Raw genomic sequence first — 18014 nt, forward strand, 5'->3', positions numbered from 1 at the left:
CCACTGTCTGCTTGGCCTAAGAAATGTGGATGTTTTTTTTTCCCAAGAGGGCCCCAAGGTTCATCATATTACTGAAAAAGGGGCTGGAGGACCAAATCTTTGAAATTCTGCTTGTCAGTGGTGGTTAGTGGAAAAGGGAATTGCTGGAATTCCTGTCAGCATTCCTGGTTACTGGTGAAAAAGCTAAATTGTCACTCATACAGTGGAAGGGATGGCTGCTATTTTCTCCTCTTTTACTTTTCTCCTTGACTTACATGGCTTTTCCCTCTTTTGTAGATGTCAGAAGTACTGCTTAACTTCAAAGTAAGAACTGAGATTCCCAGGATGTAAAAACTCCAGTGCTGTGAGTGATTAGCTTTTTTTTTTGTTTTTCTTTACGTGGGAAATTCAAGCTTGCCCAAACAGAAGGAGAATATTTTAATTTTTTTTTTCTTTTAAAGACACTTCAAGAAATGTTTACAGCAAGCAAATCCAGTATTTTGGAACCAGCTGAGTGCCTTTGGCACCTCTTTGCAACCCACAAAATAAAGTCAGCACTGTATTACCACATAGGCTGAATAATTATCTCACTGCAGATAGGAACCACATGAATGCATTTAACTGAGAATATGGTCAGCAGAATGGACCATTAGCACCATCTGAACCTTGTTTGTTGTTTCCAAGCCATTGAAAGACACAATCTTGGTGAAGATTTGAGGGTGCTTGTGTGTTTTGAAAGTAAAGGAGAGCACAGATTGGCTGTGAGGTTGTTTCTCTGTGTGTGCACAACACCCCAGCCCTGTCATCAGAATGGAAAACTTTCCAATATTTGGCTCTTTCCTGATGTGATAAAATAGCTTCAAAGGAAGTTTTATACCACAGGAGATACCTGCACACTTGTTCCAACGCAGCTTGGCCAGGAGCTTTTACATATATATAAACCCTCCCCCCCAAAAAAAAGTGTATATTTAAGGAGCATCTGCACTATGACCTTTTTCTGTGCATTGCTAAAGGGTTTGAGCTGTGATTTTGCATCAGCTGTGGCTTATTTGCAGTTTTGCAGGTGGACCAGGCAGGGCTACATTAGACCCTGCTCAGGAAGCCTTGGCTGGAGTTTCTGACTGTCTGCCTAGTGCAGTGTGGGCTCCTAGGGCAGCTTCTCTTGTCTGATGTGAGGCTGAATAACAGGGCAGAAATTTGGACTGAGGGTTTGGATGCTATTGTTCGGGGCTTCATTGTTTTCTGTAAGTAATTGCTTTTTTTGTAAGTAAATTTTCTTAGTGGAGAGGTTGAATAAGGGGGTTTTTTGAAGTTTTTAAAATCAGATCAACTCCCATCCCATTTTTACCCTGTTCTATGGTGATGGAAATTTATGGTTACTTGGAAATCAGTGGAGTTTTATTTCCATTTTTATTTCAGTGGCTTGCAGCCTGTCTTCTGTTACAACAACAAAATCTATTTGGGTTAGAACAGAATAAAACCCCAAATTGAAATCAGCCTGAGAAAAGAAAGGGCTGTGTTTTGTTAACAGGAGAGAAACTAAGTCAATCCATGTTTGGTAAAGATGTGGTACAAATTTCTTAATAAATACTTAACAAGCATTCAGGAATTGGTAAGCAAAAAAAAGAAAAAGAAAAAAGAATCCTACTTTCAGCCTTTTGTGAAGGATCCCAGCAATCAGTGCAGTTGCTGGGAGAAAAGAGATGTGAAGTGATGACAGTGTTTTGTATTGATCATCCCTCAGTAAAGTGGTCCATGGTTTATATTCTTCCTTTGAATCATGTATGTTTTCTCCTATGTCCTTAGTGACTGTCACATAAGACCTGCTAATTGAGCTGTGGGGTTTATTTTTTGTCAGTCGCTTACAAAACATTGCACAGGATCGGATCTGGCCTGTTATTAACAGATGTGTTGGCTTCAGAGTGATGGGAAGAGTAGATACTGATTAAAGTGAAGAAAGTTCAGCAGAAAGATGCCATGTGTACGTATTGTGTCTCTCAAAGTATATCCACTCATGAGAAGTGCTCTTTGCTCATCTCAAAAATAAAATTTTCTTGTTTTTCTGTTAGGTAGGCAGTGTTGAAATTTGGGAAGCATTTCTGTGGTCCTAATGAATCTACATCCTAATGCACCCCTGTAGTGGTTGCTTCCACAAAGGGAATAAATGTGGGGATCTGCTCCTGCCCTTCAAAGGAGGGCTGCTGGTCCCAGGTAAATGTTGTCTGTGTTTTTAAGTCAAAGCAAAGCAGCAATGCTGAGGGAGGCATGAAGTCCACGTGCCTCTGATATATCATAGCTGTGTTAAGAGGATGAGAGAGAAAACAAGAGCAGCCTGCTTGGATGCTGCCCAGGTATGTATGGTCTCAGATGGCTCTGAAATTATTGCAGCAAGATGTAGTTGCAGCTCAAGAATGAAAGGAGACTTTTAAGTTTCATTTACCTGTCTTCTCCCGCTCTGGCTGCACGACAGAAGCCTGAGTGAGGAACTGGGGAGCATGAGATGGCTGCAGCAGGGTGATGCTGACTTCTTGCTCAGAAGCTCAAGGAGAAACCAGAGCTGGAAGAATTCAGTTCTTGTACATCTGCTCTCTGCATCTTCTTGCAGTATTGCCCTGCACAATGTTTCATGATCAGGTGTTCAGTGAGAGATTTGATGGAGGGAGAGAAAGAAAAGGAGGCTTCTTTGCCATCTCCTTTTTTCTGTTTGCCTGCTGGTACCCAAAGGTGGAGCTTGCCAGCAGCTGCTCCCAGAGGTGCCATCCCCTGCAACGGATGGCAGTCTGGGATGCAGCAGTGGCTTAGGGTGGCCTCGACTGACACCCGTTCAGAGGGGACCTAAACCAAGAGCTGACATACTGTATTATGAGCAGTCAGAGATATGGTGTTGGTTTGGGAAGCTCCTGCCACTTCTGCTGCGCTTGGGACACTGATGAGCAAACTGTGAGTGGTGGTTGCTTCATCTGTTAGGCTTTAATTCACCTTCCCTTTGTAAGGCAGCATCTCTGTTCTGCTATTTAAGAGCAATACCCACTTTTTTTGTGGGCAGGATTCCCCTGATGCAGTTTTGTTCTCAGAGCAGTCCAAGGCAGAGCCATCTGTTGGTGGAGGATCAAGCCCTGGGAGGATGCAGGGGAGGGTTCCCTTCAGGTTGTATGTGCTCGAGGAGAAGCATCCTCAGCTGTAGCATGGTGGTGTGGTGGCTCTCTGACCCCAGGTCTCTGTGTGAGGACAAGTTGGTGAGGTAGCTGCAGATCAGGGAATGCCCAAGGCAGGCTGCAGCGTTGGACTGCAGAGGCATAGCAGGTCTGGCAGGAGAGCAGGGAGGACAGAGAAGCGCTTTTATGTATTGGGAAAATTTGGGGAAAACTAACTTGGAAAAATGAACTCATTTATGTCAAGGCTTTTGGATGTATAACTGTAAAGAAGGCACTTGTTGCAGTGAATTATTCTTTATCAGATAAGATTTAGATGGGTTTGGGGTTATTTTTATAATTTGGAGCTTGAGCAGTGAATTTGCAAACACTTTCTGCAAAGAAAATGACAGCAGTGCATCCTAGGAATGCCAGCACTACGCACAGAAACAGCTTTACAAAATGCAGCAGTGGCACTGCCTCCTTGCTCTTACATGGGGCAAGGGATTGGGCAGCAGCTGCAGTAACCCTCGAAGACTGAAACCATAACTTGCACTTGACACCAGAAAAGCCACCACTCCAAACAGTGCACTCCCCACAAAATCCATGCACATTCTCCCCATGTTCAATCAGCTGACTGTCTGGAAATGTTGGACAGACTGTGTTTTATTTTTAAAAGGGGGGGGGAATACTGTTACAACTGAAGAATAGAGATGTGGAGGAGAAGTTGGTTGGAGAGCAGGAGAAACTTAGTCAGGAGAGATGAGGCTTAGCCAAAAGCCTCCATTGCAGTTCCCAGCTGAGAAGGGATGAGGAGATTTCTTCCATGTAACTGCAGATTTGCAGTTCATATCTCAGCTGAGGGGTGGAAAGAGGGCAGATTTTCCCAAGAGCTGAGTGCTGCCCAGGTTTTGGTAAAAACAGGGTTGCTGCTGCCTGGCTCTCCTGCAGCCCCAGTGTGGTGGTCCTTTGGGATCTGGCTCTGTAGACAGGAGCTGATGGTGCCTGAAGAGGTGAAAGCAGGTTTTGTTCCGTTCTTATTTTTGATAGTGTCTCTTCCTCCTTTTCTTTTCCATTAAGTATGATGTCACAAATGACATCAGTCCAATAACTGCTTGTGGTTGTCATAGTCACAGCCTATGACACCCAAACAAAGCAGTAGGAAAGTGAAGCTGGCATACAAATGCTGTAATATTAATCACATTCCTTTTGGTTAATAACTACATGGTTAGGTATTTATTTTCCATTGGAAAAAAAGAGGAAGGGGACTTAAAGCAAAAAATTGAGCCATTTAGGGGGAGGAAGGTGGTTCCCAACTCCATCTGAGCAACACAGCTGCACTTCTGTCTCCCAGTACTCTTCCCCTAAGCCAGCATTGCTCTGGACCTCAACTACCGAACTCTCTCCTGCAGCTGTTCCCATCGTTGCAGACCACATGGTGACGGTCCAGCATGGAAAGGCAATAGGAGATATTCCACTGCCTCTTAATATGAACTATGTCCCCAGGGCAAAGCCTCCCAGGGACTGGCAGTGAGTGCCAGCAGGAGCCACAGGTCAGCCAGCTTTGAGTGCTGGATGGATGAGGTTGCCATTCTTGTGGTGCATGGACAGAGTGTAGAAAGGTTTTTTCATCTTCTGGAGGGTTTAGATGCGATGGGGGAGTGGTTGTTTGTGGTTCTTTGTTCTGTTTTGGGTTTTTAAATCTGTAAAACGAGCTATTCTGGGTGAGCAGCAGAGCTTGTTTGCCCTTGCAGGGTTTAATCTCCACTCCTTCGGAGTTTTGCACAGTTGGCCTGATGGTAGGAAGGTGCTTGCTGCAAGAAGTAATTCCAATAATTAAAAAAAATAATTTACAGAAATAGATCTGGTACAAGTGCTGCATTTGCAAGACAAGCAGGTGGTCAGGGCTTGCTGGGCAGGAGCCACCTAAACCCCTTGCTGCTGCGGGCGTGTGGGGAGCCACCATCCATGATGCCCTCACCAAAATTCCTCTTGCCCAGGGCCATCTGCCTCTGTGCCCCTATGGGAACATACTGACCTGGAGTGCTCCAGCGTGGCTTCCCCAAAATATTTGGGCATGTGATTTGTGGGATGAGCCCAGACAACCACCCAGCCCTGCCTGAGCTGGGAGCAGGCAGCAAGCACACAGAGCAGTGTGGCAGGGAGCACTGACCAGCCCGGGGGCTCTGGATTCCAGCATTTAGTGCTGTGGCTCCTGCCGGCGCTTCCAAGGGGGTGCTCCTTATATAATAGCTGCTGGTTGATTAATATGCTGTGAGTCAGAAGCGCCAGGGTATTTTAGCTTTCTCTAGTTGCTATGGCAATGTTATTTTAACAAATAGCTTTTTAATATTTAATTAAAACAGCTTTTGGCAGGCTGGAGTAAGAACTATTACAATTACTACTACAAAGGGTTAGCAATGAAGTGTATTTCAGAGTCACCTCTTTTGGTTGGGTCGGTGTCATATGTCCCCCACTCCAATCTGTCAGCTTCAAAAAATTAAAAAAATAAAAATCATTAATTTATTGGTTGTGAGAAACATATTCTTGTTTCCAAGACACAAAGCAAATGCAATGCAAATCTGCAGTTACTCTTCACAATTGAAGGCTGTCAATTCTTTCAGTGTACAGTGCCAAGGCAGCTCTCTAAGGATGAAGCGATATGATGGTGTTTATTAATTGCTGCTTTGTCACTGGTATTCCTTCTTCTACCTTTGCCTCGCAGATGAGATCATTCCCATTTTACTTGCTTCATGTTTCCTCTCTGTCAGGTTGGATGCTTTTCCCTTGCCAGCTTGTGGAGGAGGCTGGTGCTGTGTCCAGATCAGGCTCTGGATGGAATCCTAGTCTTTTTTTAGGTGAGCTCCTCTGCTCCCTGATACCAATGGATTCTGCAGTAGAGACAAATGAACAGAGAACTCAGTCTCCAGAGAAAACTAAATATTTAACAACTCTCTTTGTAAATACCCTTCAGTTGCAGGTTCTATCATGCTTGATAAATGGGGATGCTTTTTATGCAAGAATTATGCCTTGAGGTACTCAGTGGATACTTAATGTTGTCTGTGATATAATAATGAAATAAATGTGTCGCTCTCATGTCGCCCTTCCAGCTCCTATTTTCTGTGATTAACTTCAGTATTATTGCCCACTTTGTCTCTATTCACATTACATTCCTTAATATTATACTGAAATCTAATTTGAACAGTAACACCTTTATTTCCTGAGAGAAGGGAAAGGCTGCAGAGTCTATATGTACCTCCATCATGTTATCACCCTGGTGTCTCACCAGGTCCTTGAGGTTGGTGAGCTCATCCTCTTGCTCTCATAGAGGCTGGGATAGTGCTGTTATCCCATCTTATAAATAAGTGAAAGTAAACCTGGAGAGACAGATTAGGATGTGTTTCACCCCAGCTGCCTATAAGCTAAGCAATTGTTTTGTAGTAGCTGTCTGACCACTTCCAGCATCAGTTGAAATACTGCACCATTTGCAGAGATGTTTTGCCCTGCTTTAGGACAGCTGTTTCAGGCAGGTCACAGGTGTAACACTCAAGAGTTGTTTGTCTCTCCCCATGTAACTCTGAGCCATAAACTCAGATGGGGAAAAACTGGACAAGAGAACTGCCACCCTGCACCAAAGATCTTCTATACAATTTCTGTAGGTCCATAACAGTGTCCAGGCTGGAGGATGTCCTTGCTTGTTGCACTGCTCTGGTCACACAGTGTCAGGTCCCCAGTCCAAAGCAGCACAGCTAATCTCTGCCACACATTTCTTGCAGCTGGGCATTGAGGATTAAACAGCTCAGAAGGAGGTGCAAATCCTGTCCACAGGCATGTAAACTAAGGTGCAAAAGATTTGCCTAAATCCTTCTAGCAAGCCGGGAAGAGAACTAAGGCTTTCCTTCTTATTTACACTGAAGATGTGTTGTTACGAACAAAGTGACAGTGATAATATTATTGCTGTGGTAATACAGTAATGCAGTGTGATTTACAAGGGGAAATAAAAGCTCCACTGCAAACACAGACTGATGTGAAAGAGTTTACCTGCCAGGTCCTCAGCTCAGCCTCCCTATATGGGTGAAATGTGCTATATAAATCTTCAATTTACAGTAATTTGGGCTCACTTGTTGTCTGGAGAGGCATGACATGCAGATTGGACTCCCCCACCCCTGAGTATAAGGGTGGATCTAAGCTGACAGTGCTCAGAGATACTGCAGTAACAAAGACTCCCCAAAATTAAGCCCAAAGGCCTTTCTTTTTTGTGGTTGTTTAGGATCCATGCAAGTCGGTGATCTTCCCCAAATCCCCATGTTACCAAAAGCATGCGGTCTCCTCCCCTCGCCTAAACACTCCCTACACTTAAGTGGAAGCAAAGCCAACTTTAGTTGGTCCCAACTGTTTAAAAGATACGTTGCTACTTTCATGTGTCCCTGATAAGCAAGAACATCAAGGGATGGAATAGAGTCAGGTGAATTGAAAGAGATTAGAAGCGACAAAAATTGCAGTGAACTTTCCTAGAGCTTCCCATCTCCACCTGTTCCAGTCCTTTCCTTTATCTTTTGCTGCCATAAGTAGTTTTTGGTAGTGTTGTCTTCTCAGTGACTGCTCTCTCATGGGGATGTCTGTTGGAAATCAGGAGGTTGATATGTTGAAAGCAGGAGCACTTGGGCCTGTGAGTCTGCTTGTGTATTGCAGAATGTGCTGCTGTCTCCTAACCCAGAAATGCAATGCCAGTGACTATCACGTGCTTTGCATCACCAGTAGTCTCACACAGTACAACTGTGATATTTGCACAGGTAATGTGTGCTTAATCCCTATTTTGCTGGTAGTGGCGTTAGGGTAGAGCATCACATAGGTGCTGAGCACAGTCGTGGTCTCTGAATTGACTCAGTTTTCATTGTCAGCATTAGTCATGACTCAGGTATAAACAATCTGGCAAGTTTCCTGTCTGCAGTTCTCCAAGTATGGTCATCTGGTTGCGTGCCTCAAACCAGACTGTAACTGTGTGTGCTGCACTCTGAAATCCAGCCAGGTTTGCTACAGATTAATCAAACCCTGCAGCACTCAGGGGCAGCTGCATTTCAGATGCTGCTGTGAGTGTGTGTAGGGAAGGGTGAGGAGCAAGCATGGTGCTCAGGATCTACTACAGGAGGACATTCAAGTTCTAGTAGGACAGGGAATAGTCTTTCATTTATTGTCTTTGGTTGTTATTAATATTGGATTAAAATGTGATTTATATTATTTATATTATATTATATATGTAATTGTATCTATTGGTTGTATATTAATTATTATATACTATATGAATGCAAAGAGCTACTGCATTATTTTTAACTCTGTTACAAAACATTCAGTGGATTCCCATTTTGATGTGACCTTGCTCTCCTGTTAGGAAAATTTTCCTGTGTGACTATCCAGGACCTGCACCACCTGAGCTGGGACCAAAGCCCCTTCACAGTGGGCAGCTCCAGTGAGCCACCCCACTTACCTCCCTACACTCACACAATCAAGGTGAGGTTTCCTTACCAGCTGGACCCCAGGTTTCTCATAGAAGAGTCTCAGACATCTGGATCCTTAAAATAATTTAATCATGGTGCAATAACAACAGCTTGAGCTGGGTGCCTCCCAAAGAGGGACCCCAAACAAAGGATTGAAGTCTATGTAGTGAAAGTCTGAGCTCTTCCAGCTCAGTATTTGGCTCCTGCTGCATCTGAGTGTCTGGTCACCTGGCTTCCACAGAGGTCCTCTGTGCCCTTTGTTATGCCCAAGAGTAGGCACCCACTGTTGCCTCAAGCTCCCAGCACCCAGAGCTCAACCTGCAGCTCACACTGCAGCTGCACCCCGAGCTACTGGCACTAAATGTATTCCTCAATGACTCTGATGGCTTTTGATTAAGTAAAAGCTCACTGAGTGGCCATGGGCAGGCCATCCCTCTGATACTGGAGGAGTGCAGAGAAGGAGCAACTTTCTTCTTTGATCTTGCTTCTGCTGGAGTCAGTAGCAAAATTTCAGAGGACTTCAGTGAGCCAGGATCAGTGCTCTAAAAATACTACCAAGGCACTTGGGAAAAGCACTCCTGAGTAGGTGAGGAGCAACCCTTATGTGCCTGCAGGGCAGAAGGGAGCACACCCTTGGTAGGTGTTGCTTCTTTATGAACACATCCTTTTGATGCATGTTATCGAAAGGAAAGAAACTTTTGCAGCAGTAGTTTAATGTGTAGTGCTCTCTGTTGTAGCAATAAGCTTTGATCTGTTACTGTAGAAATCCTGCCACTTTTTATGCAAGAAGGTCCAAAAGCCCCTTCCTTTTGCTGTCCGTGAAAATCTTAACCTGAAGGGTGTATTTTGTGTGTGCCATGAGGACCTCTGAGCATCTCTTTCCAGGTGAGTCTGGATGAGTAATTGTGTCACTTGGATGACCTCCTGACATATACATCAGCCTCATGCTAGTCCTGACTGCCAAAGGTGGAAGTGAAATTAGAGATATACCTTGTGAGTTAAAAGCAGTGTAAAGCTTCTAGACCCTGCTGTAACTTACATCACCTTCAAGGATTCCAGAGAGTGGTTTTGAGCACGGGAAGTAGACAGGGTAGGCTGGGGGTCAGATTTGTATCCCCTGGGATGTGATGTCTGCCCACAGTGGTTGCACAGGCAGGAGCAGGCATAGAGGTGCTCATCTCCTTTCCCAATGGAAAATGGCTTCAATGTGTCCTTAAGCCTGAGGCTGACCAGGGGGAAAAAGCCCCGTGCTCAGGCCCTGAGATGGCCCCAGCACTGCTCTGCAGTTGTGATATATCTAGTACACACAGCTGTGTACTAAGGGACAGGATAAATGGAGAGGAGGGAGATAGTGACCTCCAAACAGCTCCTGTGGTGGCAGATTGAAAGGAAACACTCTGTGTTTTAGCTGCTCTTTGTAGAGGGGAAGGTGACTCCGAAAGGGCATTTAAATAGCAAAACAAGTAGATGGTATTTTGAGGGTTTCCTAAGCTAGTTGCAAAAGTAATAATAATGAAAAGATCTTATTTCTAAGAGTGGGAAGTTTCAAGGCTGCAGCTCTGAGCAGCATGCCAGGGTTAGGAGTGCTGTGGAGCCCTGTGATAGTTCCAGTGTGCTGGTTTGCTTTCAGGCTCATGGAGGGTTCATTTCCTACCTGTCTAGCCTCCCTCTGTCCATCTGTGCTGTCCTTGCCCAGAGGTGCAGGGTCTGTGAGAGAAGGCCCACTGGGCCACTGGCAGTGACTGGAGTTTCCTGCTTTGCTTTTTTTTTTTTTTTTTTTTTTAAATATTTGCTATGGGTAGGTTTAGCTTAGGAATTATCCCTGCAAATCACAGTCCCTACTTCTGACACCTGGCTTCTGCAACACATCGCTTGTCTGCCAGCAAACACGTGGCTGTGCCCATCAGGTCCCTGAGGCCAGTCATAGATATGTGTTGAAACTGTGGCTTCTCCTCCTAAAAACCTCAGTGGATTTCCTGTGCTCTGGGATATGTCAGGGGAACAGAGCACTGAGCTCAGTTGTTGTGGCCTCTTCCATGGCTGCCTGAAACACGTCTGTAAACTTAGTGGTGGTAACATCAGTGTAATGAGCTCCTGAGCAATGTATGGCATCGATAACACAGCAGCTGCTGGAAAACTGCAGAGTCCCTTTACAAGACACCTTCTCAACACTGTGAGCACTGAGATGATGCCATACAAACTGCCTGCTGGCTGTTCAATGTCTACCCTAACGTGCTGCTTTTGTGTTGCTTTCAAATGCCAGAATTTTGCAATAAATGATTGCAAGTGCATCAGTTCTTGCCCCCTGCAGTGCATGTTTGTGGTCTTGTCTGATCCTGGTGTAGTGTCTGCTCAGGTGGAGGCTCCTGGGGCATGTTGAGCATTACAATATGCTCACATTTTGTGTCATCACCATGACTGTGCAGCACCAGGTCTGTTTTGGGGGAGAAACCACCCTCTTTTGTGCAGCCTCATTGGTTGCTGTCGATCTACTCTGTTTGCTTTTCAGGAAACTCTAGCAGGATTAAGCTTGCTGGCACTGTCTGACGCTGCTCTGTGCCTCTACTCTTCCTCAAACACTCAGCCTTGAGAGCCCTAAAAGGCTGGACAATCCCCAGGGTCACCTCACAGGAAACGGGCTTTCAAAGAGTTCATGTAATTAGCTGCAGTTTCTTTTTAGATACCACCTAATCTGCTTGAGTGAAGGAACCAGCTGTCCCATTTGCTTCATCAAGGCTGGCCTGGGCATTGTGTGAAGACCTGTGTGTGTCCTGGGGCTTTCCCTGGCTCTTCCTGCTGGTGGGAGCCTCATCTGGGATGGTAGCACAGATAACATTATAGCAGGGTTTAAGTGTCAGACACCTGTATGAAATGCTTAGGACTTCAATTTTTTTTCCAGGATAGTGACCTCCTGGGGATCCCATTACATTGTTTAGAGATTTGGGTACTGAACACATTTGAAAATTAGACTGTGTCTGCTTTACAAAGGCTGGATTTTATTACAGGCAATTGGAAGCTGGGGGTGGGAGGGCTTTGTATTCCTGTTAGTCAATTTGGTGGCTTTTCATTTTTCACTTGGTCAAAAAGATGGCTGATAGCATGGCTAGATCCATGCACACTGGCAGTCTGTGCATACTTCCCCATGTGGGTTACTGGAGGTGCTGCTGCTGCTCCTTATCCCCTTCCCTGAGACCCTCTTTCTCAGAGGCTGGTGGCAGATTGCTCTGTGCACCTTCAGCACAGCAGTGGTTAACTCGAGGTGAGCTGTGTTTCATGGGAAGTCCAGGAGGGTGGTCCCCACTTCGCAAAGGTTAACATCATTCTGGTGGATACCACTTGCACTTTGCCCTCAGCAGGGTAGAAGCACACTCTCTAACTGCTTGAAGAGTTCGAACAAAATATGCCTGGTTGGATGAGTTGAAATTTCTTTGATTTGACCTTAAGACAGATTTGCCTGCAAGGGGCTGTTGTCAGAGACAGCAATGCTTGGTGTTGCTTGTTGTTGCTGAACCACCAATTGTTGAACATCTAGGTTGTTGCTCAAAATTGCTATTTTTCTCATAGTGTTATTAGACAGTTTTGAAGCCTATTGACTTATGAAGACAGCAATATTTAACACTTTTTTTTAACCCTCAAAGCAATTTACAACTAATAATCCTCCTCACTCTCATGTGAGCAGGGACATAGTGTGTAAACTCTTTGGGACAAGGAGTGAGGCTTGTTTGGGTTTGTAACGTGATTGGGGAAAAACTGCTGATCTGGGAAAACCTTGCCATAGAAATCCTACCTAGGATTTATACAGAGAAACCACTTTGTGTAAGTAACTCAAATGTGCTGGTGAAAGGATTGGGATGTTTCTAGTGCAAGTAGTTAAACCATACCTTGTCTTTCTCAAATTTATAAAATGCAATTTTAGCTGTCTTGGGAGGTTTCCTCTTGTTTTTTAAAGTTCCAGAAGTCTACGTGGGAGATCGTAAAATTGGATGAGTACTGTGTGACTGAGGGATTTCTGAGTTAATTAGTAACTTGAAACATAAGAAAATAAAGATTTTCTTGACTTGTTGCATTAGTAAGATATGTTTGAACCAGTGCTGCATGTCGTTAAACATCTGGTGAATCACATCTGACATACATGCCAAAAAGAGTCTGAGATAATGGGACCAAAATGTCACGCAGTAATGATATTCACAAAACAGAGTAATTTCCTGGAATATAATCCTCAGAGATTGTAAAATTAAATTTGAAAATGCATCCCCATTCCTATCTTACCCCTTAAAAAATAAAACCACTGGAAATTGTTAACCCCTTGGTTGTTCTTACAGCAGCTTGTGAAGGTTAAGCTTATTGTTAGGTCTCAAGTGCCTCTTTCCTACCCCAATTTGCCATGGCCAAGGGCAAAGTGAATCCATGCACCATCCATTCATAGAACACACTCGTGCTAGTGGAGGTTCCCCATAGAGATATAGATGTTTTCTGCTTTGTTCTTCAGGTCTGCCAGCTGTTCAAGTCTTCAGGCTTCCTGAAACAGTGACCATTTTGGGTAATACCACTGCTATGTGTCATGTAATGGGCAGAAAAAGAGTCTCTGGGCTTGTTTTGGTTTTATTTAGGAGATACTCAACGAAGAGACATTGTTAAGTGTATAGGGAATTGGCGCAGGCACTACTGATGGTGGTCTCCAGGGGTCTTTTACACCTTTAGAGAATGTATAATCTAGTCAAATAATGGTAACTTATCCTAAAACTGTGGTAATTAAACTTAAGGGATTGCTGAAGTTGTTGAGTAGGGTTTTCTGAGAGCTGGGTTCCAAACCTGCTCTGTCTGTCTCTAATCTGTGTTTTAAACATTGACTTCAGCTTCTAGCTAATCTTCTTTAACTTGTGCTGTGTTAGTCAAGCAGCTAATTCACTGGGAACTCTTGCAGGCTCCAATCTGTTTGCACAGTCCTTATTGAATCAGAATGGAAAAGCACTGTGGAATTTGAAAGAAAAGCAGAATGTGGATTTGTGGTCTTTCCTTTTTATGTAGTCTGTTTGAAGGAGGAAGACTGAGGTACCTTCACCTATGTGAATCATCAAATCACTAGCAAAAATATAGGAAAAAAAATGTGTTTTATCATTACTGCCTTGACCAGTGTGCTGAGTTGAGAAGGACATGCCTGTAGGCTGGGCTAAAAATTGGGCAGGAGTGAGGGGCATTGCAGTTCCTGTGGATTTGGAATGGGAGAGAAAAGCCTGGAGCCCCTGACCGGGGCTCTGCTTGTAGCAGCAAGCTGCCCCTGCTGGGTGGGATTCAGCAGCAGCAAGGCTGGCCTTTTGGGCATTTGAACTGACTTCAGGAGACTGAGGGCAAAGCTGTTTCTTCCTCATTCTCCTCTTCCCTTCCTCTTCAAGCCCTTGTGGCCCTGTAGCCCTTTGCTGCTGCCTATTCCTTTCTCTGTCTTCTCAGCAAGCCCAAAACCAGTTGAGGTCCAACCCAACACCTGCTGTTTTCATCAGCTAAGTACAAATCACCCTTCTCACCTCAGGAAGACCAGGTGCAATCATCCATGCGTGCTCATGCACAGACAAAATAAACTTACAGTCCCACCAGGATAAATGCTGTATTAAAATCACACATCAGAGTTCTGGTTTAAGCAGGGCAGATGGAAAATGCCCTGCTGACCTAATGCCCATTAAAAAAATTTAGCTGTAGCTGGTGTCAATGCACTGCTTTCTTCTTTCCCTTTCTTTCCTTTTCTTATCGTTTCTGTGCTTTCTCTTCTGAAGAAGTTCAGTGCTGCATGAAAGAGATTACAAGTGCTTTTCATCTTGCCTCTTTTTTCCCCCCAATTTTACTGCTTCCCAGCAAGCCTCAGGAGGTTTTTTGGTGTGGGGTTTTTTTTGGGGGGTTTTTTTGAAGCATTTGATTTGTAGCTCTCCTACGTGCTGGGAAAGATTGACCTGCTACTGAGCATCTTCAGACAGCCCTTCTTACGAGTCACTTGGGACTGGAAGCACAGAGGGCCAGGTTGAAAGGTGTTTCTTTCCTGATGCTGTTTACACCCTAAGGGAATAGTGATGGCATGTGCTGTTTTTATATAGCTGGATATACATTGGGTGTATATGTGCCTACATCTTGAAATGGGGTTGTCCAAGGAGGACAGGCTTTTTTTTTTTTTCCCCCCACTAACACCCTCTTGATTTCTCCAGATCTGAATGAAATCCAATTGCATTTTTTTACCCCTACTCTTTCTCTCATAATACGATTTTGGTGCGGTTTTGCTGTGCAGTTTCGTTTTCACAAGATTCAGGCTGTGCTTTGGTTCCTCTGAAACATGAGGTGTGGATCCCGTGCAGAAACACTTTCAGTCTGTCAAATAATTTGTAGGTTTCCCCATTTGCTGCCCTAGTCTGTCTCTGTATGTCTGGGGCAGGAGGAGACACAGGGAGAGCAGTGGTGCTGAGCCACTGTACCAAGAAGTGAAGGGAGAAGGATGCCTTTCACCTCACTTGGGTTCATTGCAAGCCCAATGGACCACAGGGCTATCCTGTTGTTCAACATTTGAAGCCTGAAAAGATATTTCAGGGCAGTCTGGACAGGGCTTTCCTTTTTTTTTCCTTTTTTTTTCAGTTCCTGCCATCATGATACCAACACTAAATTGTTTCACCTTCAAAGGAACAAACTTGACACGCCGGAATGGCTGTTCTTCATCCTTTCTAAAGGATGAATCAGCCAGCACTGAATTTCCTCAGATACATCTTCCGCTTTCATGTGTTGGTCTGAAAACACTGACCTCAGCAGTTAGGCTGATTTATTCTACAAAAGGAGTAAAATCTGTCTATTCTTGTTTGGATTCAGTTTTGAAAGAGTAAGGTCTAGAATTAAAAGCAAAATATTAGAAGAAAAGAGAGAGGCCCTTTTTTAATTTGCTTTCCTAGACCTAATACTAAGGTTCCTTTCTCACTTGCTCATGCAACAATAAGACCAAGTCCAATGGACATCGCCCTTGAACTCTTTTAGTTAATGCCACCTTTCATCATTAGCTGACAGCTAGAGATGCCATGTTTGAACCTTGGCAAGTGACAAAAGAGACCAGTGAAGATTTACGCACTGGCCCTGCTCTGAAGATAAGTCAAACGCAGGGTGACCCGTCCTGTGTCATTCCTCCTGTCCCTTCTTGCCTGGGGGTGGTTTGGATGCAATTAACTGATGTGAACTGCCAGTATTTGGAGAGGAGGGGTTTGGGAGCCGATTTCAGCAGCCGGATCCAATTTCTCAGCAGCCTTGTGTGCAATTGGGCTGTGTTTCATCATATTAGCTTTATTTTAATAAGTGTTACGAGAGGACTGCTCAGTGACTGAGGATTTTCCATTACAGGCTCAGCAGCCTTTTCACGCTCCCTGGCTCTCTTTCCTCCTCTTGCAGTTCCACACATGGGATAATTTTGCTTTAGAAGTTACGTTTTTTGAAAAGGAGAGCAGGGACCCATGGATTGCATGAGCACGATGGGATTTTAAGGATTTCTAGTTTGTTCCCTCTCTTTCCCCTCTGATTTACTGTTGCGAGGCCACAGGACATACCAGGGGAACTGAATGCATTGGGTCAAATAGAGCCCAATTCCTCTCCAAGCCCAAAGCAGCCCTAAACAGGGACTGCTTCTCAGGAGCATTTCCGGAGACCACACGAGTCAGGAGCTACATGAGCAGTTTGTCTGGTTTCTTCTGCCTAAGTTTCCTTCGCCCCATGAATGTTTTGGTGAGGGTTGAGAAGACAAAAGGTGTTGGAGGAGAAGCTGATCACCTCCACAAAACAAAAAAATCATTAAGAGGAGCTTTGGAGAGAAAAGACAAAAGTAAATCAATATTTTTTTTTTCTTGGGTGCTCTTTCAGGTAAGGAGCATGCAGTAAGTCTTGACCTAGTTCCCTGAATATCACAAAGGTCTTGAGACCGCAGTTGCTTCAGGAAATGTTCATGAGCAAGTGTTTCCCTGTCAGAAGGCAGCTGATCTGCTGGAACTGATGCTCTCCACATAAGTGGGTGTTTTGTCAATGCTTTTGTTGGGAAAAAGATCTGAAACCCAGGCTGGATATGAGAGGTAATGGCTGATGAATGGTAATGGCTGAGACCTGGTTTTAGGTCTCTGCCTTATGGATGGGACTATTATCTCTCGCCTTCCCTGCTTCTTATTTGGATTTTGGAGTCGGGTGACTTCAAATAATAGCATCAGCTCTTGCTGTGGAATGTGTTTTTTTCCTAAACTTCAGAAACTATTATGCAATTAAACTTTCACATAAAGCTTCAGGAGAAATAACCCTGGACTGCTCTAGTCTGGGTCATCATAGTGCTTAAGGCAGCCTTGCAGGTGATAAGACAGGGAAGGAATGCTTCCGAGAAGAGAGGCTCTGGGGGAAGTCCTTGGGAGCTGACTTGTGTGTCAGTTTTGAATTGCTAATTGTTACACAGAAAGTTTGGCTACACGGCTAGGTTAAATACTAGCCAAAGACAAGGCCCTAGATCTGATGTGTCTGTGAATGCTGAATTGCTTAAAAATTCATCCAAGAACACAGGTAGGGTGTGTGTTTTGAAGGAAAACTTGTAGTTGCAGAGACAAGCTTTAGAGCCTAGCCTGTATTTAGTTACTGCTGCAGCAATGGCAGGTTGGTCCTCGCAGAATATCAGGTGCAACATCCAGTGATGGCTTTCAGAGGCAGCAAGAGAGCTCGTGAGTACCCTGCCTGCCTGCCCTCCACACTGGCCAGGCTGCCCGCAGCAGTGGCAGATCTGTCTGTCCTCCCCAAGGAGATACCCACAGCGAGCATCCTGCTGTTGCATGTGAAGACTATCTGAAAGCATGGCCGAGTTGCCTTAATTCCACTCCTTTCTGGTGTGGAGAATGATTTTTTTTTATTTATTTATTTTATTTTTTTTTTTGGACTAGAGAGGTAATTTTTCATGCTGTTTAGAAAACAAAATACATTGACTGTGCTGTACAAAGTAAACAAACCAACCAACCTGAAAATGACCGAGCAGCTGGTTAACAGTTGGAGCTAAGACATGTCTCAGCAGTGAGGCTGTGGAAATGCTGCCTTTCCCCAGTGTATTTGGTTTCTCAGCGTGACAGGATTGCCAGGCTGGTGGCGACAGCCGGAGATTTTCAGCCGGCTCTTTCCCTGCCCTCCTTCACTGTGCAGCAAAGTCTGGAGACAAGCATACTTGGTGCTGGGGGGTTGCCATGGAAAGAGCTGCCATGTCGCACCAAGTTTGTAGTGGGGTGTTTGATTGTTGTTTCTTCTTGGGAGAAGAATTTTCACAAATGTTACAAAACTGGGCGACCATGTAAATTAATGCAAGCTGGTCACAAAATCAGTCTCTCTTGAAATTATATCATTAAGGATTTTTTTCCTTCCCTCGGAAGGAGCACACGTG

At 44.5% G+C, this 18014-nt stretch overlaps 1 protein-coding gene across 5 annotated transcripts in view; it reads left to right on the forward strand.

Moving 5' to 3' along the window:
• Positions 1–18014, forward strand: part of ZHX2 (zinc fingers and homeoboxes 2) — a 75648-nt gene that overhangs the window by 32092 nt on the left and 25542 nt on the right. For 3 of the 5 annotated variants that reach the window (XM_017826415.1, XM_017826412.1, XM_017826413.1), the window contains exon 2: positions 277–343. The exons of 1 other annotated variant lie outside the window; for it this stretch is intronic. The gene's annotated coding sequence lies outside the window, so the exon portion shown is untranslated. Of the gene's footprint in view, positions 1–276; positions 344–5881; positions 5969–18014 lie in introns of those variants that run through there. One more of the 5 variants, XM_017826416.1, reaches the window with a different exon arrangement.

Source organism: Lepidothrix coronata, unplaced genomic scaffold (genome assembly GCF_001604755.1).
Source record: "Lepidothrix coronata isolate B3197 unplaced genomic scaffold, Lepidothrix_coronata-1.0 Scaffold126, whole genome shotgun sequence".
NCBI classification, from domain to species: domain Eukaryota; kingdom Metazoa; phylum Chordata; class Aves; order Passeriformes; family Pipridae; genus Lepidothrix; species Lepidothrix coronata.